The sequence below is a fragment of the Megascapheus bottae genome, chromosome 5, assembly GCF_031878675.1.
Source record: "Megascapheus bottae isolate mThoBot1 chromosome 5, mThoBot2.hap1, whole genome shotgun sequence".
NCBI lineage: Eukaryota > Metazoa > Chordata > Mammalia > Rodentia > Geomyidae > Megascapheus > Megascapheus bottae.
The window spans coordinates 33,387,903-33,414,559 of record NC_143513.1 but is presented as its reverse complement, the minus strand read 5'-3'; the positions used below and the strand labels follow the sequence as shown (position 1 = coordinate 33,414,559).

The following is a 26,657-nucleotide window of genomic DNA, read 5'->3' as shown; positions in this document are numbered from 1 at the left end:
TGTATATTATTGCAACATCATGAAATAAAATATGAAAAAGATAAATCATACTAGTTCATGTAAACCTAAATTCATGAAACTATAGAGTATTTTCAAAATTGCTTTATAAATATCCAGCATCCTTTTTAATATAACTTAGATTTCTGAACTTTCTCTTAACCATAAAAATAGATTTAGTGCTCTTAATTGTCAGTCTTACCATTGTTCTACACATCTACACAGTTAATCTGTAGCTTCCCTTTGATACAAAATGAAGCAGCAGGATTTAAATGGATAAAACATCAAAGAACACACGCAGGGTTTCAAAGTGTCAGATGTTTTAAAAGTAAGAACTTCCAGTATAATCACCTTAAAAATAATTGCAGTTATTATCATATCAGCCAATCAGGGATTCTGATTGTTATAGACTTATAAATAATTGAAATTGTACAAAAGTATACACTCCTTTTACAGATGACTGGGTCAATTATTTTTGTTAAGTTTTCAAAGTAGGTAGTGATATAAGAAAGCTAGGAGTAGGTTTGTTTTACAACCATCCAGATTATCTTCTGCTGCATTTTCCCTTTTTTACCATCTCATTTTTGGTCTTCCTCTCTCAAGACAGATGCTTATCTTTTTAATTATACCATAACATAGAAAGAGAGATATGATCCAAGTAAAGTAAAGTTTTATAAATTGCAAACAAATAACTATTTACAATGAAACAGTAAAAATGCTGTATCAAGGAGTGGCCTGATAAAGTGCTTGAGATAAGGAGGTAGTGGCTATAGAGATTCCCCACAGTCCTGGGTGACCTTGGAAATCCCCAGTGGATGACAAACAAAAAACAATCGCTGTGTAAAAGCCTACTCAAAAATAAAAAATAAAAAGGTCTGGTTTCATAGGATTTTGACATGTACTGATTCTTGAGGTAGATAGATTTCATAGGTTTTGAAGCCAATGAAATAATTTTGATGAGACTTTCCAGAAATAGTGGGTCATGCTATATATTCACAGTCATAATAAGAACAATTCATCACAATTATCAGTCCCTTTCTAAATTTTCAATAAAAAGTAAACCTAATAAACATTTCTCTTCTTCCTTGAATAGTCCATATTTAGAGTTCACTGTCGATGCAAGATGGGAAGACTTGGCCTGTTGCCACCTGCTAAGAACTGAACAACGTTACTATCTCTTGTACACTCATTGTCTGGTCTTTAAGGTAACAGCCCCAAATTCATCACAGAAACTCTTATCAAGCTCATAGGCTACTTATTAATTTGTTTGAGCATTACAGAACTGACCTAACTTTACAAAAAGATACTTAAACTGTGAGAAAATTCTTAGGCACAAATAAATACATGCATGAATTTGGGAAACCAAACTGACCAGAGCTTTATGTTTAGTATTCGGGTCCCATCACTTTTTTATAATGATAGTTATTGCTTAAGGGAGTAAACCAACTTGACAAATAACAAATGCTGACATGAATTATTTTAGGCTGGATTACAATCTTCTCCTTGGTAACCCATCACTGTAATAAGTAATGCTTAATAATATTCAGACTAGAAAACACAGAATGAGATTCAGAAATAAAATAAAATACCAGCAACAAAACAGAAAGGAAAGTCTATAGACAGAAAAATATAATCCAGAAAAAATAAGCCAAATATAAAGGTACACATTTTACACAAGGGAAAAATATACTCTCATATAAAGGCATGAATAATTCTAGACAAGTCCAATTTTTTATTACATCCTAACTTTCCAAGTAACAAATGGATTATTCTTCAGGATGGATGGGCATTCATCACTCTCTCCTTTGATGGAAGGTGTTGATACATTTTTCGTGGTAGCTTAGCTACATTGCTCTTTAACTCCTTCAGAAGTTTTAGATGATGCCTATTTGAACTTAATGATTTATGGCTACTTAATTTCTCATATTTTTTCAATCAGGCCTTTGTTTTGATTTCTCTGACAGGTCTTCACCTTCCTTCTCTGTAAAAAAAGTTAACTGCAGGGTAGATAATCCTTCATCCTTCTGGAGAAAAAGCCAGGCACAAAGCACCCATTTAGTTTCTTTGCATTCTTTGCAAACTCCACATTGCTCCATTTGTCACATGTTCTATTGTATCAAGTCAAAGTCCACTGGATTTTGCTTATGTGAAGAGGATTGCTTCAGTCTGTTCATGGAGGTGAGTACATACATTTTTGTTTCTTTACTTTTTTAACCCTATCCCTAAAAATCAATATTGCACTTTTCAGTTCTCTTGTATCTCGTGCTCCAATTCCAACATTTTCACTTCATCTTATTTTACTTTGCTCAAAGTCAATGACTCTATATATTTACATAATACTTCTACATCATTTTCTTGCATTTAAATTTTCATATATAGCTACATTTTTGCTCTAACAATCTCTACAAAAAATCCCAGATTTATTAGATGATTGTTACAGCTAATTTTTGATTTATCAGTTTTGCTCCCAAATTACAGAATTGGGGGTTTCAATACCAGCTTTCACTGTATAAATAAATATGGTAGTGTAAAAAATTATTTACCCAGTAAGAACACAAAGTTTATGATTTCTTTTTGGCCAGTCCTGAGTACTGAATTCAGGGCCTGAGCATTGTCCTGGGGCTTTCTTCAAGGCTAGAGCTCTACCAATTGAGACACAATACCACTTCTGGCCTTTTTGTATATATCTGGTACTAAGGAATCAAACCCAGGCCTTAGTGCATGCTAGGCAAGCATTCTACCACTAGGTCAAACTCCCAGCCTCTCAAATTTACAATTTTTAACAATGTACAGATTTCATTTAATGATTATGTTTCCTCTTAAAGTGAGCCACTCATGTAAAAGTAACCTGAATAACAACTTTACCTACCTGTCTGACCTAACTCTTTTACTTTTACTGTTGTGTTATACCTTCTGTATAGCTTTTGCTATAATACAAAGCTTATGTTTTGTATTTCAGTATGATAAATCAATCACAAAGAAACATAGGTTTCTTATTATCATATGTAAATCACTTTGTGGTAACCTACAAACACATATGTCTAGGATCCATAGTTTATCCTTTTTTTACATAAATAAAACAATATGTCTCTCTCAGTTTTCTAACCATTTCAATATAATGCCTAGTATCAGACAAATCAAGCTGAGCAGTGGTGAACTGGTACTTCCTTTAGACTGAATCATTCTGAGAAGTTTTATATCACCATTGACTTTTTTTTGCAAGAAACTGTGGAAGAATGACCAAATCCCTAGTATAACTAAAAAACAAACAAATATTTCAACCAAATCTGAAAGTGACTTTTGAAAAAAAATTGGAAATCTAGCCATGCTTTGTTGTGGAAATTTCTACGACCTTGGTCTTATAACACCTATGCTCAGCTCTTTCTCTTATCAGGATCACTTAGATTGCTGGACAACTCTTTTTTTCTCATTATTAACATTTCCAGGTATTCTGGGTCTACAGAATTATACTTGGCTCTGAATCTATTTGTTAAATATGCACATAAATTCAGATTCAGAGTAACTTATCTTGGCAGAGAACTAAGCCATTTTATAGAACTAAGACAGTTTAGTTGAGTGTTAAGTTTCAATTGTTATCTCCCACAATTCGTACATTGATATCTAAATCCCAGTATCTTAAAATATGACCTTATTTGTAAATATTGTGGGTCATCACCATTGTAAATGGTTAAGCTGAGGTGTCACTGGAGTGGAAGGGCTCACCATATATTATTGTTATATAGAGGCTATTTGGACTGAGACTTGAACACAGAAAATGCTGAGCAAATATTAGAGGCTTTCTGTCCCAAACACTGGAATGGCCAGAAACTAGGAAAGAAGCTTAAAACAGGTCTTTTCTATTACCCTAAAGAGAATGTTGCCCTGTTAAACCTTGATCTTGTAATTCTAGGTCCCAGATCTGCTAGACAATACATGTTGGCTAATTAAGCAATTCAGTTTGTCATGACATGAAATGCTCTTCCTAGAAAATTAACAGAATATTAATTCAGTGGAGTTCATCAAAATCAAATAACAAACCAGAAAAACAATATCATGAGGAAAAGAAAATAGAAAAATTTACTACTCAATATGAAGGATTATTCTTTCTAATTGGAGATGTGAATTTTCTAAAGCCATTAAGGAACTAAGAGCTTACTTTCCAGGACCCGAACAGTACTTCATTCATTCTCATGATGACAGTGCTTCATTATCCTGTTCTGATCCATTATCTCATTGACCTAAGGGCAGAGAAGGCTAGAGTACATGACACAAAGTATATGTTTATAAATTATCTTTGAAGTACAATAAAACTAAATATACCACACTATTTTAGAATTTTAAGCAAACTGTTCCATCCAGTAAGATTTTTTTCTCTCAACAAAGCTAATTGGTTCCTATCCAAGACACATGTAACTGTGTTCAAAAGTCTGGACTCCACACATATCTTTTCCAAACATCACAAATAAAAAGGAAATATACTGTCTTTTTAAAAATGTCCTTAGGGGATCAAATATACTGATGATAAATTGAACTGAAAAAGAAGAGTGAAAAGACAAAAAACAGTCCTTGGCCTCTGACCTAGATTTCTATTTGTAGATCTGGAGTTGTTATCTGTTTCTAAGAACCTAGTATTAAGAGAAAGTATAAAAATATTGCCATGTGTTAACCTCTGTGCTAGACTGAGATCGTCCTGCCTGGCCAGGATTGGTAATGTGCACAGTAAAACATGCATCTTAATGTGAAGCAGACTTGATGGGGGAGTTGACACTGCTTCCTGCCAGGTACCCCAGCCTCCAGATAGTGTGCTGTCTTTTGAAGATCTGCCTGTAAATTCTTTCAGTCTTTCAGTCTGAGACCAGGATGGCTCCTTCCCCTACCCTGTTTGACCTCTATACTATGTCATCTCCATTATGCAGTGGGAAACTCAGGCGCCCGTAGTTTAATATTGCCTCCAGTAGGCCACATCTCTTTCACTATGCTTCTAATCATGGACCAGTACCTTGACTCCTGTTCAAGGGAGATAACTCAGTTTTATTTGAATGACTCTGGGTCTTAGCCCACTAAGAAATACTCAAGATGAAAGAGTTCACCACTGAGGTGGAGACATAGATTCTGAACCTCTGTCTTCCAGTGGTCATAAATGAACTATTCATTCATTTCTCCAGAAGAATGTGTTTCCTCTAACTGTGGTATGGACATAAGTAAATCCTTGTTGGTAGGTTCCTGTATATTAATTAGGTGGGAAGAATAAAGAATTTACAAAACCATAGCTCTCAATCTCATGAATTCACAAATCATCTGATATGTTCATATGTACTATATAGTCATATAATAGAGCTGAAAAAGTATAATTTTGACCAGGAAAAAAATTCTCATTGATTCTTAGTGAATTATATTTTCCACAAGAGGTAGAAAACTATTTGCTATAACTCTAGTACATATGGAAGGTTGAAGAATTCCAGTTTAAATATGATGTAATACACTGATAAAAGGTTCATCAGACTTAAAATGTGCTTTAATGATTATTACCTTCTTCACCTCTAAAATGAAACCAAAACCCCAGGATTTCCAAGTTATCTTGGACAAAAATATAAAAAAATAGATTTGTCAACAATATATTTATATTCCTGTATGTCTAGACTTCAGTGTAGCAGTGATATCTTTAGTTTGTTCCAGTATCCTAACTCTGTCCAAACAAGTCTATTTCACTCATTAGAGAAGTCACCAGCTTCTGGATAACTGTAAGTAAGTAAAAGAGAAGGTAAACATAAGAAATGTGCAATTGTGGTGTATTCTGTAAATGGTTTTATGCCTTAACTCCTATATCCTTGCGGAAGCAAAGTATTTTCCAAGACTAAATATACTTTCTGTAAGGATTGTTATCCACATGGACTGACCTGCAGATACATAAGCCCCAAGCTTTAGTCTCCTAAAATGCAGACCCTGTGGCTATAAAGTTTTTATTTAATAAGGAAAAACATCAATTACATTATGTTGTTGGGTACCAAAAATGCCTTGATCTTTTTTAAGGGTATTTATTACAAAGGAAAGCAGAGTGAGAATCTACTGAGAGACTTGAAGCCTTAAGGCTTTACATGAAAACCCCAAGCATCTGAGGCTATTGGTATAAAACGGTGCATATTTGATCCTCTCTATCTTTCAGGATTTGATTCATAGTTTTCCCACTCCATTTGTAGACAGAGCTCAAACAATGTAGTCCCCAATTTTAAAATTGTTTACATTATCTTCAAAGTTCCGCATATGAGCTTCAGCGTTCTCTTCAGTAAAAGTCAGGTATAGTTGCACAAGTGTATATTCTTCACTACCCCAGAGACATTAATGATTTTGATTTGAAGCCAGCCATGAGGATAAAAAACCCCAAAAGCCAAAAACAAAATAAAACAACCAAAAACCCACAATATTTGAAATAGGAAAGATTAGGGGGGTAAAACAAGATGATTGGAAGGGGTGGGGGAGGGAAATGGGGACAAAATCATAAGAAGGGGTATCCGTGTGTGAGAAATAATGCACCTACTGTCTGATGACTGTGACTGTAACATTTTTTTGTAACGTTACAAAAAAAAAAAACTTACCAGGTGCCAGTGGCCAATACTTATAATCCTAGCTACTCAGAAGGCTGAGATAAAACCTCTGGACTATTATCAAAAACCACCAACAAAATGCCAAAAGAGGAACCTCTGGACTATTATCAAAACCCATCAGCAAAATGCCAGAAGAGGAAGCATAGCTCTAGTGAGCAAAAAAGCCAAGTGAAAGCACTAGGCATCAAGTTCAATTCCAATACCCATCCACCCCCCTGACACACACACAGAGGAAAACTTTTAAAATTCTCACACTGATAATCATAATTTATCTGGAATGTCTTAGGTTAGAGGATCCTAGTTTCTGAGTCTGGCCCTAGACAAAAATAAAGAATACACACACACACACACACACACACACACACACACACACATACACACACACACACACACAGGAGAAAATTACTAAAGTGAAAGAGAGCTGAGATATGGTTCAAGGATCAGAGTTATTGCACAGTACATTTAAGACCTTAAGTACAAATTACTATACACCCCACAGAATAAAACCAAACTCCCATAACGTTCCATAGCGTATTAAGAAATGAATCATTGTCGTTAGAAAATTAAATATTTCACAGAATTTTAGAAAATAATCTAGAATTGCTGAACCTACTATTATTTGATAGAATGGTAAAATATTTGCAAAAAAAAAAAACCCTACAACCTTACTCCTGTAATCCTAGCTTCTCAGGAGGCTGAGATCTGAGGACTGAAGTTCAGAGCCAGTCTGGGCACTGAAGTCTGCAAGATTCTTATCTCCAGTTGTTGACGCTGTGGCACCAAGGGGTACCGTGCTAGTCTTGAGCTAAAGAGCTCTGGGACAGGGCTCAGGCCCTGAATCCAAGCCCCATGACCAAAAAATAAAGAAAACAAAAAAAGAGAGAGAGAGAGAGAGATGAAAGAAAAAAAGAAAGAAAGAAAGAAAGAAAGAAAGAAAAAAAGAAAGAAAGAAAGAAAGAAAGAAAGGAAGGAAGGAAGGAAGGAAGGAAGGAAGGAAGGAAGGAAGGAAGAAAGAAAGGAAGAAAGAAAGAAAAACTCCCATGTTTTTCAAAATATATTAATTTCATCCCCAAATCTATTTGAACTTGTTAAGGTCTTAAATGTATTAAATTGCAGCATAACTCTCTGACACCTTCTCACATTATATCTTATCTGGGAAACAAGCCTCTCTGTCTCCCTTGGGTAATGGAAGTCTGAAAGGAGGCTTGTCTCCATCAAGATGGGCAATCTGCCCTTCCTCTTGTGGTTGATTGAAATATATCCTCCCAAACAGACTAAAATAGGAATCTGGGAGTGCCTTTAGTTTCTTCTCCCGCTCTCATCCTGTAGCCAACTGCCAGTCATGTAGTCTGTGCATTACTCAATCCCATCCATATCTTCCCTAACCTGCTACTATTTCTCATTGACCTCCTTGTTTAAGGTCTTGGAGCCTTAAAATTCTGCCAAAGTCTCTTTGGAATGATATTTCTACAAAATGTGGTTACATTTCTTTCTCCTTCATAAGGCTAGGACTTCTTTCTCACCAGAAAGACAGTGTGTGTGTGTGTGTGTGTGTGTGTGTGTGTGTGTGTGTGTGTGTGTAATCATGGATGAAAATTTACATGAAATTTGGAGAAGCTGCCAAGCAGCTTACCTTTTATCACAATTTACTCTGTAGTCACAGAAGGTTGCTATGTATATCTGAAAGGGAAAAACTTAAAAGTATTATTAGTGAAAAGTGTATCTATATTTAGAGGTCACCACAGAAAGTAAATTAGGGACTACTAATAGAGCAGGGCATATTTTTATAATATATACTGAAACATTCTCACTAAAGCAGTTTCAAAATGGAATTTAACTTGCAGTAAAAAATAAATTCCCCATCCTCAATTGCCATAAAATAATACATGTCCAAAAGTTAAAGAAAGAAATATACATTTCTGACAGGAAAAATGGGAAATCAAATGACTTTTTATGTGAAGGACATTTATTTATTAGTTCATTCATTCACTGACACTCTGTCTCTCTGTCTCTGTCTCTCCTATCTCTCTGTCTCTCTGTCTCTCTGTCTCTCTCTTTCTTTCTCTCTGATTTTGTGAGATAGGATCTTGCTGTGTAACTCACATTGGTTTCTTAGGCAGGTTTCACCAGGTCTGTTCTAAGAAGGACAATTTCTTTTTCTTTTTCTTTTTTTTTTTTTTGCCAGTCCTGGGCTTGAGCACAGGGTCTGAGCACTGTCCTTGGACTTTCTCAAGGCTAGAACTCTACCACTTGATACTCAGCACCACTTCCGGGTTTTTCTATATATGTGGTACCAAGGAATCGAACCTGGGTCTTTGTGCATGCTAGGCAAGCATTTTAACCACTAGGCCAAACTCCTGGCCCGACAATTTCTTTGAGGTTTTTAGATTCTCTGAATCTAATTGAATTACTTAAAATACATTTTAATTGAAGGATATTTTACATTTGAATTTCAAGACTATTTTGTTTGTTGAAGAAGTTTGTTGTTCTATTTAAATATCTTTACTCAGCGAACATATACTAAAAACTAGGTTTTTTGAATAAATTGAATATTGAAATTAAACTTTGATCTGAATGTACAAGCCAGTTTTACATTTACTTCTTTGCAAGCTAAGTTGAAATAATTTAAATATGTTTTTATGAGTTTATTCAAGCAGATATGTACAGAAAACAGATTTTGTTATAATTCTGACTAAATATCTCGAGTCTGTTTTTCCCCAGTTTTTCCAAATACTGACGAATTCAAATTAAAATGAATATATTCTTTGAAACTGATAGAATATTTCTAGAATGAGTTAAGTATTAATCTACTTATTTTAGTAAATATTTTATTAAGCTTATTATTTTAATAAATCAAAATGTAATTTCAAAAAAGTTTTATTTTGAAATAATGTAATATTATTTTGAAATAATATTTGCAGTAATCTTTTTTGCTCTGGGAGGTTTTTTTAAACAATTATTTTTTATTTTAATTGTAATGCATAGAGGGTTTATAGTTATTATTTGCCAGATAGCAGGTGCTTTACTTCTCACACATTGCTACCCCTTCTGATGCTTTTGTCCCCATTTCCCTCCCCACACCCCCCTCAATCATCTTGGTTCCTCCCCCTTCCCTTTCCTATTTCAAATAAACATATATATGTATATTTGTATATATATAAAATATGCAGGTAACAAAGTCAGATTTTAACCATTCTTTATGCTAATTTAAATTTGAACATTAAAAGAGGAATTGTGGCTGTCTGATGTTCTATGTAATGGTAAGAATACCCGTCAATGTGAGTAAATTGATATCATCAACTAGTTTTGTATAGGAAATCTGTTATATCAGATTTTTTGGCCAGTCCTGGGGCTTGAATTCAGAGCCTGAGCACTGTCCTTGGGCTTTCTCAAGGCTAGGGCTCTACCACTTGAGCCACAATACCATTTCTGGCTTTTTTTTATGTATGTGGTACCAAGGAATCAAACCTGAGTCTTTGTGAATGCTAGGCAAGCACTATACCACTAGGCCAAACTCCTGGCCCTGCTTTCTTTCTTTTTCTTTTTTAAGGGTCTTCTGGGGAAACCAAAATTTTGAATTTCCTCTATAGATGTTAATTAATTGTGCCCTCTGAATGCAATGGACTTATTAATATGTTCAGTTTCATTTAACAATAGCAATACTTGCCTTCACATTAAAAGCAATCTTTAACGTTACCCCAGAGGCTTATGAAGAGGATTAAAGAGGATCTATCCTTATGTCTACTAAACATATGGAATTTAAGAATAAAACTGCATCTAAGTTTTGATACAAGTAATACTCATTTTCAGTGTATATAGATAACTATTTTGCTATGTTGTCCTTTGGATTACATATGAAATTTGCTCACTAGTTAAACATTACCTTAATGCCACATTCTTGTCATTTATCAGAAACTTACTGCTTCTACTGTAGTAACAATTATAAAATGTAGAAAAAAGCTTAATAAATGGACTACTGTATGTTTAAACCAAATAAATATAAAATTAATCCAAACTGAATATTTATTTTAAGCCTTTGTAACATGTAAACTTTTGAATTTATGTTTTAAACAATGAAAATAAATTTATTATTATGTGGTAAGTTTCTTAATCATGTTTTATTACTATGGTTTTATAAAAATGGAATTTTGTGAAGGCTAAATGGATTAATTTAACTTCATTACCTGTTACTTTTTAAGTTATATTTTATTGGCAATTCATATACAAAATACGTTGATGAAAATACTTTGAAATTCATAAGATAATTCTAAATAATGGTACTCACACTTCAATTAAAATATTGTACATGGAAACTTTTTCTATTTTACCTCTAAAAACCCTAGTATAATTGATTTTGTTATGATTTTCCTCCATTAAAGGTAATGAAGGTAACAGTGTAATGATTTTATTTAAACTGCCCCTTAATTTTTCTCCTTTTCTTTGTTTCTCTAATCACTTTGGAAAAGAGAAGTCAGTACAGCACATCCCATGGAAACAGAATGAAGGATTTACAGAGGAGAATGTAACTCTGCAGGCAGAAAACATATTTATGCTGTAAATGCAGACGTGTAGAAAAATGTCTAATCTCTACCATGATTTGTGTGGAACAGATGGTAGCTGTTTACTTGCAAAAGCAAGATGTAGAGTCATTCTGCCTCAGCATTTGCACTCAGTATGGCGTGAACTTCTATTTTATAAGATGAAATCACTCAGGGCATGGCACAGCCTGAAAATGATTGTTCTCTCTGATAGAAGTTTCTTTGGAGCAGATCATAACCTGATCTCCACACCCAGTGGCTGGGAGGGGATTTCCCCTGCATTATCCTGACCTAACTCCTAAAAGCCCTTTTAAGGTGGAGGTTTTCTGGCCTTGAATATGACAAGTAGAAGGTAGACACCAGCAATGGGCATGGGACAAAGGGATGACAAAGTCTCCTAGAGAACCCATTACAATTAAACTTTCCAACACATAGGTGATCAAGATCTATCAAGATCAAAACAGCCCACAAAGGTCAATGGGATGTCACATGATGTTGTTTGAGTACACATAATGATTAATGAGAGGCACTATTCAAGACTTGGGTGCTTAACCTGCAAATGGGGCTAGAACAATAGATCTTTAACTTGACAGAACACAGACATAAGCTCATAAACCATATCTTTGGGTCAGGTAGATACTTGTAGTTTGAAGTTCTGTAAATGTTCTTTAGCTTTTGACACTATAATAAAAGATATATATATATATATATGCACATATATACACATATGTGTGTATGTATTTAAGTAGATAGATAGATAGATAGATAGATAGATAGATAGATAGATAGATAGATAGATAGACGTGTAGATGTATAAAGTTTAATCATGACCTTAGCGATAGAGCCTGGTAACAATTTTCTTTGATTTCTGTCACTGGATTTGGTGGAGCATTGAGAAATCGGTAAACTTTTCAATATTTGTATAGTTTTCTCTCTTCAGGAAAACTTCCAACATTCAATAATGCACTTGTAAGTTTATGTGTTCGTGTTTTCTTTAGAGGATAAAAAATTATTTGGGCATTAGGCCCACAAAACTTGCATTGCCTTCTTTGTTCACAATTGCACATTTGAATGAAATACTTAAAAAAGTTGAATAATTTTGCATATCTAAACATGAAGGAAAAATTGTAATCAATTCATTGTTCTGCATTTTATTTTCCCTTTTTTCTTATTTTTTCTTCTACTTTGAATTATTTAATGCATCTTGCTGTAAAGTTTAGAGTTTACTCCTACAAATGAAGAGTAAAGATCAAACATATGGAATCAATAAGTTGACACTATATTCATTGACAAATACTCTCAGATTCATTTTCAAGGTAAAGGTTCTTATAACTGTAATTATTTTCCCTTAAAATGTCTTCAATTTTGTTATTAGTGTGACTTACTTGTTCCATACTTACAACACTGCCAACCAAGTTTGCTTTGGAAGGAAAATTAACATGTGATTAACAGAAAATACTAAATGGTAATGAATTAAGCAATGCTTTTAATCTATCTCATTTAGGTGTAAGCATTTTACGACTGATCTCAGGGTCTATTTTATCAGACACCAGCTCATTCTTTCTTATTATTCAACTGATACCATATACAGATACGGTATTATTTTATAATACTAAGTAAATGCTTAAAAAGTATTATATTACTACTTCTAAGACAATTTTTGGATTTTTCCACAAGGTAATTCTGCTTCCATTCCATTGGCTGGAATCTTACTAAATGACAAAGGAATTCTTTATTATGAATTTCCAAGAACATATCTAACATTAGAAGATATTTCAGATGTTCTTTTTAAAGGAGAAATACTGGTGATAAGTAACTCATTCATAAGGTTAAAAGTGAATACATAAGGAAGCAATGAAAATTTGAGGGTAAAAAAAATAAGATTTCAAACTGAGGTTCTCTGAAACAAACATAAGAGTCTGAAGTGTTTGACCTCAGCCAAATAGAGCACTGTGATTGTGGAGAGAATATTGTAGATCCAGAAGTAATATTATGTTGAGGTTCCATTAGTTTCTTTGCTAGCCAATTACTATCAAACTGCATCTGATCTAATTAGATAAAACTAGATAGAACTGTTGGGATGCATCACCAATTTTGGCTGACCTGTAGGTAAATGCATATTTGCATCAATCATAAATCTAATAAGGCTATAAGATAAATTCTGAAATCTCTAGAAAAGATCCCAACTACTGATCTGTGGACTCCACCAATATAATACATGAATTAATACTTTTCTTTTGTTCTGATTATAAAATAAGCCCATGTAACTCCTTCCACTGTGAAACGCTTTACAGGATAATCTGAATCTATGTTTCTGGACTAAACTAGTTGCTTGTTTCTTTAAAGTAATTCTTTTTTTATTGACAAGATATATAAGGTCAAATTGATGAGCCTAATTAATAAAACTGTGATAACGTAGAGAAAAAATTTTATCACTTTTCACTATAAAAATACAACCTAAGAAAGAAGTGAAATTAAAAAAATATATAATGCACTTGGACTTTCTAAGTATCTATAGTTATTAGTGACTTTCATTCTTTCTCTAAGATATTCCTTTCTTGCTACTCAGATTTATGGTACATAATTTGTTATATATTACTTCATACATTTTAAAAATTGAATCTTCACCTATGCATCTGTAACATTTTCTAGCATTTTGCAGATCTTTCTAGCACTTTAAGTATATTAAATTAAATTACATTTTAGGTGTGTGTGTGTGTGTGTGTGTGTGTGTGTGTGTATCATTTTCCAAGTGTTTTGATCAAAACATGATTGTATAAATTAATATGAATTTGTCACCTGTTTCATCACTTACATTAAGTTCAGGCTAAGAATCCACTGAACTCCTTTGCAGAGTTCAAATCAATTCAGTTGAAGCCTGAAAGTCAAGAGCTCAAAGCAGCCTGAGTGATGCAGTGAATTCCAGGATCCCGTCTCCAAACAAACCAACCAACAAACCAAAGAAAATTCATGGCTTCCATTTCCTCTCTTACAATTTTCTTATCTGATCAGATTTTTCACATCAATCACTATCCTGAGGTAAATGTTCTAATTTCATAGACATAGCAATATAAGATATGCAAATATGAACTATGCTGTTCTTTGGGGGATAATTAATTTTCACTGTATGGTATATTTTTAAGGTGCATATTGTACATAGTTTTATCATCCTGTAACTGATTTTTGTATCTAATTTTCATACATGTAAATATTTATCATTTTATATAATTCATTACATTTTGGGGTTTTTTTGTTTGTTTGTTTTTTCACTACTGGGGTTTGAAGTCTTAAACTCTCTCCGCAGTTTGAGTCTCTCCCCTGGCCTGCTGAATTTAATTTTTGCGCATAGTTTGTTATGCTTTGGTTTTTCTTACATGGCACATGTTTTATATTTTTTTATTCAAATACTGCATTACACCTAATCTGTCAGTTTTTATTCTCAGTTCTTACTATATTTTCATCCTTCAACAGCAGTATTATTTAAGTCCTATCATTAGAGTTACTGTTAATATTTTTAACAATAGAAATCAGCATAGGGATTCAAAACAGCATGAAAAAATTTCATACAACCAATCATCATTAGAAGACTTTTTTATACACAGTAAATATATTTTGGAAATCTGTGATTTAGGTTACTGCCCACAGCCAGAAATACTTTTTTTAAGAAGGCTGATTCCATATTCACCATATAAAATTTCTACTTGCCACCTTCAAATTTTACCTTTTCATCATTATTAAGAATAGTTTAAAAGTATTAGTAACAGTATAATTTCAATTAGGAAACAGATCTATTTTAAAATTACATGTATAACATAATATTATACCTTGAATATATACTAAAAGATATCAAGAATTATTTTTAAATATGGAAGACAAATGTCAGAATTTCTTTTGCATAGATATATATTCATATAAATTATGACAGGTGTCTGCTATTTACTAGTTCATCACCTTTTACATATTTGATCAAGACTTTTCCAACTACCCTGCTCAATTCTAGTTCTATATGGACTTTGTATTTTGTTGAGAATAGAAAGACTGTGAATGTTATTTCCTTACCTATATGAGAGTCATTTGCTTTGTTTTTACTTATTATTCTTAGACAGTGTACTTTAAAAGATTAAAGAAATAGTTCTTTTTCTCCTCTTAAGAATAGTCTAGGATGGAACCTAAGAGGACACATTATTCGTAATGAAATTGCAGTCTTTCATTAGAATGTTAGAGATCATGTCACTCTCACTACTAATGAAGGAATATATTCTCACATGGTCTATAAACATACCTAAGAAATAAAATAAGAAATACAAATTTTAACAAACATAGCATAAAAGCATATATCTAAAGGAAGTTACACAGTAAAAGAAGAATACTTAGTGAAACTACCAATGATGTTTCATGAGTAAGATGGATATTAAAATAGGAAGGAAGTAGGAGTCTATCTGTACACAGCTGCCTCTCCTTATTCGTAGTGGACTTTTCCCCAGGAATCCAGTAATACCAAAAGCCACAGTTGCTAAAGTTCTTTCTATAAAAAGCTGTCATCTGGGTATATAACCTACACACATCCTCCCCTATATCTCTAATTACTTCTAATATCTAATTTGATAAAAATACTTTATAAATAGTTATAGAGAGGATCTTCTGAACTATCACCATGTTGAATAATAAGAATAAGGCAAATATCTTTTAATCTGAAGGAGTAAGCACATGAACAAAATAAAATTTGATGGATATGAGCTTCAATGGGAAGATAATAACTGCTTAAATGATTAATGAAGCACATAGGAGGTTTTTGTTTGTGTTTGTTTTTGGAAATAATGGGTTTGAATTTAGACTACTGAGTTGGTTAGCAAGTATGCATGCTATGACCACAGCCATATCTCAAGCCTGTTTTGATTTTGTTACTTTCTGGAATAGTCTTCCAGTTTTATCTGGCCTCAAATCAAATCATCACCAGTTGTACTTCCCATTTAATTGGAATTACAGATGTGAACCACTTGGCTTAGTGATTGCAATTTTACTAACTTTTCCTGGACTTATTTTGAACCTTGATCTTCTTGATCTTTGCCTCTGAAGCAGAGCATCTGGAACTACAGGTATAATGGAGACACTATCTGTAATGTATTTCCTTTAAAATTTTTATTGTAATTAATAGAAGGGTTACAGTTATATTCACCATATAGAAGGTGCATTATTTCACACACATTGATACCCCTTCTCATGTTTTGTCTCCATTTCTCTCCCCCACCCCTTCTTCTCATCTTGTTTACCCCCTTCCCTTTCCTATCTCAAATGAACAAACATATATACAATATACCAGATAACAAGGTAAGATATTGTGACAATATGAGAATAACCAAGGGACAACAAAAGAGATGAGAAATAACATAGTACATTAAGACCAACAATCACACATTATATAGCTCACGTTTCTATATTCTGGAGGTCCTTTCATTTAGCCTCATCCTATAGGGCCTTATGTATCTAGGTTTTGAACTATTGTAATCCTCTGCTAGGAGAGTCCAAGGTTTGCACTAACTATTACAAATGAGGGAAACCATTGAGCCTATTGCAACGTGTTTCTTAATCCACCCAGAAAGTGCTCCATGAAGCCATCCTTGGTAAAGTATCATCAATCAAAGGAAAATTGCCTCAATTTTCAGAAAAATTTGAGTTTGTTGAAATTATGGATGCACAACAGATGATAACTGATGAAATATTTCAGTGGGAAATTGTTCAATTAACTATCAGTGCTTGGGGGAAATGAGTAAGCCTATGAGTACAAGAATTTGGTCATGGGAACAATTGATTTAGATGGTGTTGGAAAAAAAAATGAGAGAAACATAGAGAAGAGGAAATAGGAAATGAATTGCTATGCCTCCTAAGGCCTATTCCATTTATATTAAAGTTAATTACCTGGTGGAAGGAGATCAGTAAGGCACCAAGGGGAGAAGAGTTAATTTATAAACCTTATCTCCTCTGATTTGCTATTTAGGTTATTAGCCAAGCACATAGTAGGGTTCCTAACCCCCAATGAACACCATTTTGTGCACTAATAGGTTTTAAAGCAGCTACTTCCTCACTTTTACTCTCTCTTGATATTTACCCAATAATGTTAATTATGTTTGCACATGAGACTAAGAAATAATGAGACAAAATTATACTCTTATGTAAGAAGGAACATAGAGTAGTAATTGTGTATGGAAATCTGGGAATCAAGGAAGAAGGTACAATTTTGGAAGTCATCAACAGGTTCATTATATGAGCAATTACAAAATGTGCATTAAACAATAGATATCTAATATAAAAATAAATAAAAATAAAATAACATGAAGAAATGGGACCATAAAGTAGATGAAATATAAGGAAATTTTTATTTATTCACTATTACCATCTGTAACATAATTTATCATATTCCTAGACAATAAGGCAGCAATTTAAGAATTGTGTTTAGGTCGTTCACTTTATGACATATTTTAAAGACTGTTCCAAGAAAAATACCTATATTTCAAATATTAGTATTTTTGAAAAACACTTGAATATATAGTTTAATTGTAAATACTTAAAATAATTATGCATCTATTTACATAAATTTCTACTTTCAATTACTTGGTTTTATTTGTAATGAAAGTTTTAGTTGAAAGTGACTAAGGTCAATAAATACCAGAATATATTGGCTCAGAAACAGAAAATTCCAGGGTTCATTAAATCACAGCTGGATCCAAGGACTCAAGGAATATAATCAAATATGATATAATCTGTCTCTTTTTTGTGTGCGTTTTCTTTGCTCAATTTTGCTTTCTGATGGTTTCATGCTCTAGAAGTTTGTTTTTTTTTTCATCATCATATATAGATGGATTATTCTTGCATCTAACAATGCCAGAGGAAAGTGCATAGCATCCCTTTCCCAAGATTTATATCAATCCTTGAAAAGTAAATTGAATGGACTTTTTCTTTCACATGTGCCATGAAATTGAGAAAGTGAAGCCAGCTTTCCATAGGTTCCATCAGGTGGGAGATGGAATTGCCTTCTTATATGCTAACAAGATAGAATAACAGATAACTATACTTACTACTGAGGCATTTTCTTAGGTAAGAGAACCAAGAGTCAACATTTAAAATATGTCAGGACTTATGACACTGTTTCCTTTCATATAAGAAATCTTAATATTTATTAGTGAAGTTCATAGTTTAAATAAAAATAGTCAACTACTTTTATAATATTTTTTCAGCAGGCATAGAAGACATTCATGAAGACTTCAAACAAAGACTTTGAACTCCTTCATATTAATTTTTTAACTGTTTAAACTATGCTGTCAGAAGGACTAAGAATCTACCAGGAATAATTATATGTCTTTTTCTCATCCTAGATACCTTTTAGTGTTTCTACAAATGAGTAATTATTCTTAAATTGTCTACATAGCTGGACAGAAAGATCTGGAAATATCAGGCAATGCACCAAGCAGGGAAAGCCAAAAATAACACACCTGAAAAAGTATAGAATTACAATAATAATTATAATAATATAAATTTAATATATCAACAAACATAATTTCAATTGGCTAATTGTAAAGCATTTTTATATAAGCATATGAACACAATGCTGTATGTTACATGAAAACCTCTCCTCTATAGTTTAAGAAAATATTAACATAGAAATAGATTTTCCCTTCTGTTTTTTCTGTCAAAGAATATCTGGTGAGAACCCATATCATGTTAACCACATCTTTACTTTGGAAGACATACAAAAGCACCCACTACATGAACAGTACATGATACAGAGTAAAAATTACATAGAATAAAAGATATAGAAGAAGACTAGAAGTATGTCCTAATACTTGGGATACTTTCTGGGAAAAGCGGACTGAAATGAAATGTTGAGGGAAAAAAGTTCTACTGTTGTACCCGAATTTGTAGAACCCCAAAAAGACCACCAGAGGCCACAGTCAAAGCTAAAGAGCAGGGGTCGTTTTATTTAAGAGTCTAGACTCGGGCCTCCGCGTACCAGCAGCCGGCAATGCTGAAAAGGCCCTGAGCAAGAACTTTACACTGCTTATATAGGAAAAGTACAATTACCTGATTGGCTATTTAACTCAAACCACTGGTCAAATCAGAGCTCAGGTGTCTAACCACTGAGCACCAAGCTGTTACCACCTGGGGTTCAAGTACATGGACCCTAAACAAGGGGGGAGGGGGTCATTCCCAAAACATGGAACAATCTTGGCACAACACTACTTTGCGCATGCCTGTTATGAGGCCAGGTAGAAGCATAGAGTAGATGAATGAATCTTCTTTTTTTCTTTTTATTTTCTTAATGAATTTATACATTTATATTTTATGTTTTGCCGGTCCTGAGGCTTGAACTCGGGCCCTGGGCACTTTCCCTGAGTTACTTTTTCCTCAAGGCTGGCCCTGTGCACTTGAGCCACAGCCCCACTTCTGGCTTTTTCTGTGATTCATTGGAAATAAGAGGCTGATAGACTTCCTGAGTAAGGCCCCAGAGGCATGAGGGCAGAGCCAGGTTCCTCACTGAGGTTCATGGAGGCAGCAGGGAAAGGGCCCTGCTTCTCTACTTAGAGTTGGAAGTTACATGGACACAGTTCTTCTCACTGGAGAACCAAGGAAAGAAATGTACTTGCCTAGGTAGATGACAGCCACTGAGGAAAACTCCAACTCCTGAAGGTCACAATACAGGCCCCTCCATGGATCCACCTCACTATTGTGAAGCTCATCACACCCAGGGCCCCGAAAACGTATCTTCTTTCTACCTATGGACGGATTCAATTCTACCACTTGAGCCTCAGCACCACTTCCGGCTTTTTTCTATGTATGTGGTACCTAGGAATCGAATCCGGGTCTTCATGCATTCTAGGCAAGCACTCTACCCCTAGGCCAAACTCCCCACCCAGTAAGAGAGCTTTCTGATGTAGATGTAGAGTCACCAAGCCTGGACTCTACTCCCTCCCTGCTCCCAAGAATTATCTGGCAGGAATTCCTTGACTAAAATAAACTATGTCTGAGATCCAACACCCCTTTATGCTAAAAGCTCTGGAGAAACTAGGAATCCATGGAACATTCCTCAGTAGTATAAAGAGTGTGTATGACAAATCCACAGCTAGTATTATACTTAATGGCAAAAAGCTAAAGCCATTCCCTCTAAAATCAGGAATGAGTCAAGGATGCCCACTCTCTCCACTCCTCTTTAACATAGTATTAGAATTCCTAGTCAGAGCAATTAGGCAAGAAGCAAGCATAAAAGGGACCCAAATAGGGAAAGAGGAAGTGAAACTTTCCCTCTTTTCAGATGACATGATTCTGTATTTAAAGAACCCTATAGACCTACTCCCAAGCTCCTTGAGCTGATTCAAATTTTTGGAAAGGTAGCAGGGTATAAAATTAACCCTCAAAAATCAACTGCCTTCCTCTATGCCAACAATGAGAGGAATGAGGCAACAATCAGGAAAGCAACTCCTTTTGCAATAGCCTCAAAGAAAATAAAGTACCTAGGAATTACCTTAACTAAGAATGTAAAGGACCTTTTTGATGAAAACTCTAAAACCATGAAAAAGCAAATTAAAGGAGAATTGAGGAAATGAAAAAACCTCCCATGCTCCTGGATTGGAAGAATCAACATCGTGAAAATGACAATCTTGCCAGGGGCTGTCTACAAATTCAACCCAATACCCATCAATATCCCAATTCATTCTTTAAAGAAATACAAGAGGAAATCCAAAATTTCATATGGAATAATAAAAGGTCTCATATAGCAAAAACACTTCATAGCAGAAAGAACAGCACAAGAGGAATTTCAATACCAAACTTTAGACTCTATTACAGAGTTATGATAATCAAAACAGCTTGGTACTGGCACAAGGACACGCCTGAGGACCAATGGAATAGAACTGAGGACCCAGATATTAAACCACAGACCTATGGACACCTAATTTGACAAGGGAGCCAAAAAAAAAAAATAGAATGGAAGAAAGACAGCCTCTTCAACAAGTGGTGCTGGCAGAACCAGTTAAGCACCTGCAGAAAAATAAGTTGGATCCGTTTTTGTCACCCTGCACTAGAATTAACTCCAAATGGATCAAAGACCTCGAGGTAAAAGCCGACACACTGAAAACTTTACAAGAAGGAATAGGAGACACACTAGACTTCCTTGGCACAGGTCGAAACTTTCTCAATAAGGACCAAGAAACACAACAAATCAGAGAAAGGCTGGATAAGTGGGACTGCATTAAACTGCAGAGCTTCTGTATGGCAAAGGACATAGATAGTAAACTAATTAGGAAGCCTACAGAGTGGGAGAAGATCTTCACCAACCATACAACAGGCAAAGGCCTCATATGTAAAATATATCAACAGCTCAAAAAATTGAATCACTCCAAAACTAATCTCCAAAGTAACAACCATCCCATTAAAAGAGAGTCTTCTCTGAAGAAGAAACAAAAATGGCCTATAGAACATGAAGAAATGCTCAACATCTCTGGTCATAAAAGAAATGCAAATCAAAACAACTCTAAGATTCCACCTCACTCCAGTGAGGTCATGGCTCACTTCTGTAATCCTAGCTTCTCAGGTGACTGAGAACTGAGAATCACAACTGGCAGATAAGTTTGTAAGACTCTTACATCTGATTAACCCCAAAAGTCCAGACCATATAGCTGTAATTCAAGTAGTAGAGCACTAACCTTGAGCAAAACAACTCAGAGATAGTACACAGACCCTAGTTCAAGGCCCAGGTTCAGAACAAAACAACTCATCAATTCATTACAAAGAAGACATTCCTTTCATTTGCCCATTTTATTGACTTTTCCAGGCACTACTCCAAAGGTCTATATTAGTACATTTCTTTTCTGTGAATTTGGGTGCATGTATGCCAGCCACTACTTCGTGAGCCTTGCATCCAAGCCTTTTCTTAAAAACAGAAGCTTGCTTTTTGCCTGTGTCAAACTGAGTCACAATACTCTTGGTTATATTCCCTGCTATAGCTGAGATGATAAGCATACACTCACCACAATCAGCCTTACTTATTGAAATAAGATTCTCACGACTCCCTTTTTTGCCCAAAGTTTGTCTGGAACCTTGATTTTCATAGTTCTCCTATATATAAGCTATTCATATAAATTGTTAACTGTTTAGTTTTCTAACAAATACTTGAGAGAATATCAGTATCAAATTTTACTTCTTTTCTAAACATTTGTGAGTTAATTTTTGCTGTAGACTCCAATAGTCTTTTATGATATAAACTATACCTTAAAGGAGGTAGCAATTTCAGTAAAATTATTCTTTCTGGGACATATGTAAGAGTTTATTAGCTAGAGCAGAAAGCATGGAGAAAGAAGAGATACGATCTATGAAGCCATGAGACGAAGATTTCTGAAATATAATTTCTATTTCATATACCATAACCCAAACCTTATATAAACACAGATGCCTTTGTAATTCTGTGCAGTAAATATGCAAATATATGTAATGTATTCTAACCAAAGAAATCAGAGTGTAATTTTGTGACCAGAATGATAACTGACTAAGAAGTAAAAGCATAAATTTTCTCATGTGTGGTTACCTTACATTAATTGATTTTCATTCTTTAACTACAGATGGCCTGAGTTGACAGCTTAGTCTGTCAGAACACATGGGACATTTACAATTGCTTTATAAATTTCACCCTAAATTTTGATGGCATTATGCAACACAATGGCACTTGAGTGGCTGAAAGGCCACTTGGCATTTGTGGCTCCAATTAGAGAAGGCTCTCCATGTTGGCCACATGAGGACTTGTGTCTGCATTCAGTACAGCAACAAGCTGGACTGTGGCATATGGGACAAAGTTAAGTAGGCTTCTTTGCTCTTTATGAATCGACTACATACTTAGATATTTCATGGGCTCAGAACACAGAAGCAATCTCTGCCTATCTGGTAACTAGAAATTACTTATAGTCATAGAAATTACATAGAAATAACATAGTCACAGTTGAACTGGGACTGTGAGAACCTTATAAAACATGTGTTTGAGCTACACATCTCTCTGTTCATGAAGAGAAACTGACTTAGCCTTTATTCAAGTTTTCCTAACAGGGTCAAAATAGCATTTTAATCACAACCACCCGTAGTAGAAGAACTATATGACAAATGGTTACCTTGATGCCACTTGCATCAATTTTCAGAGAAACTATTTACTTTTACAGTAAAGTTCTGTAATAGTAGGGCATAAACTGTCTTTAATTTTATAGAAAAAAGGCGAAATAATAAAAAAAGAAAACAAGCTAAAGTATAAGTCTACATATTCCTGTCCATAACCAAGTTCCCCATTTATTGTAATATTAGAAAAGAAAGTGTGAACTTTCTGACATTTCTAATGATCTGAGAATATTATATAGTTTATTAAGATAGCTATTATATACATATATACATATATATATATATATATTTCCAGATAACAATATAATGGAAAATCCATGAAGGTATAACCTAATATTTAGTAAGCTTCATGGTCAAATATGTATGACCTAATGTTTAGTAAGGTATTCAAAAGCTGGCTGTCACCAAGGCATATGCACTTGTAACAGTGTTCATAGTCTGAGATGCAGTGGCAAGGCTGTGATGGAAAGCTGGTATAGGAGAGTAAAACAGGCGATGAGGAAAGGGAAATTCTTTCTCAGTGAAGACATAAGACTACGTTCTGGGGCAAATAGTAATGTTTAGAATGGAGCAGAGTATAGGACTCCCACAAGTCTTCCCTGTAGGCCTTGGGGATGTAGGGATGCACTGTACATTGTGGAAGAGTGTGGAGTTCAGTAGCTAAGAACACAGTGAACACAGACATATAATAGAGTTACTAATGTCAAATGAAGTAAAGTGAGCAATATCATTGTTCAGCTTGTCTGAGTCTTAGGAAAGACATCCATGAGACATGGTCTCAGGGTAATTGAACAAATGACCTCTGGCAGCAAGTATTATTGAGAAAATGTGATATCTTCCTCATTATGACATCTCAATCAGGATGGGTCATAATTTCTGTTGTTGTTGTTGTTTTGTGGAAGATATAAACAATTTAAATCAAGAAACTTTTAAGTGCCAAAGTGTTAGCTGTACCAGTACCATAAAGTGACTGACATGTTTAAGCTCCAACTGATGATAAGTCAACCTGAAGAGCCTCAAGAGTCCAGAGTTTTTCCCACAGAGGTGAAAAGATAGATTCTTCCATAAAATAAATGTTGAATGGTTATTTTAAGAAAATTTTGGTGTATATAATTATCTGGCTCCATATTAGTTCTATTTGGGAGAAACACATTTTATCATTTGTTGGAATCGAACTGGAGCTACTAGGAGAGCAGTTGATCACCTGAATCAATTCTAAACCTAGGTAGAAACCTAGGTTTTTGATGGTTTGATTTAGTTGAAAGCAATTTCTAGGATCTTCAACCACTTGCCAATTTGAATGCTTGTAACGGAGTCTATAGGTAGAGTTGCACTCCAAGTTAGCTAATTACCATTGACTCCTTGTACCACACAAGGTCCAGAACACTTTATAGCAAAATATAGCAACATGACAACTGAGGAAATGCTTGAAACATCGCAGAAACCAGATAGAATTATCTTGCTCTCTCTCCCCTTAAACAGGCCATAAAACCACATTGGCCTACTCTGAAAACAGTTTATAATACCTTTAATTCCAGAAGAAATAGTTTTTAATCTCTGAAATATAGACCACAGAAAAAGATCTGAAAACCCAGGGCCTTGCTGAGTTCCAGTTAATTTATTAACATTTCTTCATATTCCTGTATTAATTAATCGTATTTCTACTCAACTCTTCCCATCTTCACCAGACTTACCATGGAACATTTGGGGTTTCCTTGTTTCTCTGAGTTTTCCTTTGCAAAATATCCCGTGCCATATGAAACTCATTAACTCTGTATAGATCTTTTCTTGTTCATCTGTCTCTTGATGCAGAGGTCTAAAGCATAGACTTAGCAATGCATAGAAAACATATTACATTTTTCCATTTCAGATCAATGGTTTGGAAAGGGTAAGATGGTGAAGTCTTCAGATATACTCACCAAACTCAGTATTTGTCACATTTTAATTGTAAGGATGGCCAACTGTGAGCTTCTGGATCAAGTGATAGGTAATGACAACAATAGTCTTTAGAAATATGTTCCAATATTTCCTCTGGTATTTGTTATTACTGGGAAGGTGTTGTCTGATTTATCTGGTTTAATCATTATTCAATGCAGTGTTGATTCTATTATTGTTTCTGAATAGGATAAGCCTTGACTAAAGAGATTTTTCTATCTTTTTGGTTGTTTAAGATTGCTTCTTAAGCACTACTTTTATTTTAGTAAAGGGATGAGTAGGTGATCCAGGTTAACTACCCATCTCATACAATGAGAATATTGAGCATGGTGGTTTCAATGGTAAAAGTTCAGGTTCAGTTGTGTTCTGTGCCAGATGTTCAGGTAACTGGTCACTGGGATTGTCTGTGGCTAATGGATCCCAAGAGAACCTGCACTGTCCATATGGATTTCAGCTTTTATGGGCTGGGGTTAGGACTGAAATGCTATAAAGGAAGGAAGAGACATTATTAAAGTGACTCTAATAAAAGTCTTTATGTACATGGAGGTGAACCATAGCCTCTTTATACAGGAAATGACATAGCAAGGTTTTATAAAGTTTGCATGGGTATGAGTTGGTCAAGAGATGTAAATTAGGGTAAGTTCTCTGCAGTATAGACACCTAATTAAAATCTATTTGTCAGTGCATAATGACAATAGAAATACTTTGGGGAGAACCATAAACTTCTGATCAAACCATCTGCTTGAGGCCTATAGCCAAGAAAAAGACCCAAAGAAAGCATTACATATTCTGAGCCTGGGATGATGTGTCTTGTTCCCTATGATGTCAAATTTAGATCTGTGAAGGAAATGAGCACCCCAATGATGCTTTGTATTTTAGTTTTAGCATACGTGAATATATGTGTGGCTGTCATTTATATTTTATATTTCTGTGAGGCAAATATTCTTGCTGAATTCTTTGTGCTGAATGAGTTACTCTTAGGCAATGGAAAAGTCATGTGTAAAATATTTAGATGGACCACATTGTTGCCTTTGGCATTTAGTGCTGAAATGACTAGCTGGTTTGGATGCTATCTTTTATCACCTGGCTAAGAACAGAGAGTGGCAATATCCCACGGATCACTACTTACCATGGCTTTAATGCCGTTGGTTTAGCCAGTGAACACTTATTGTTGTTCACAGATAGCAGAGTCCACAGGTGTTCAAGGGGGTGGAGATCTGAGACTCTGGTGAGGAACAGAGGACTAATGAGATCACTCCCTCTCATAAGTGGATTGTGACAGTTACCCATGGAATCCATCTTTTGTTGCTGTTGTCATTTTGTTTATGTTTTTGTTTTTTGTCCTGAACTCTGGGCCTGTGTGGAAGCGGGCATGTATTGTATCAAAGGGAACTTCTGAGTGATAGCCAAATTACAAGGCATTGATTCCAGGACATAA

General features: G+C 34.6%; 1 long non-coding RNA gene across 1 annotated transcript; it reads right to left on the bottom strand.

Moving 5' to 3' along the window:
• Window positions 1–1,890: 1,890 nt before the first annotated feature.
• Window positions 1,891–26,419, bottom strand: LOC150063200 (uncharacterized). The gene is made up of 4 exons (XR_016535409.1): window positions 26,349–26,419; window positions 8,233–8,279; window positions 4,154–4,251; window positions 1,891–2,219 (listed from the first exon to the last, which is right to left on the bottom strand). It is a non-coding gene; the product is annotated as an uncharacterized LOC150063200 (long non-coding RNA).
• Window positions 26,420–26,657: the final 238 nt, after the last annotated feature.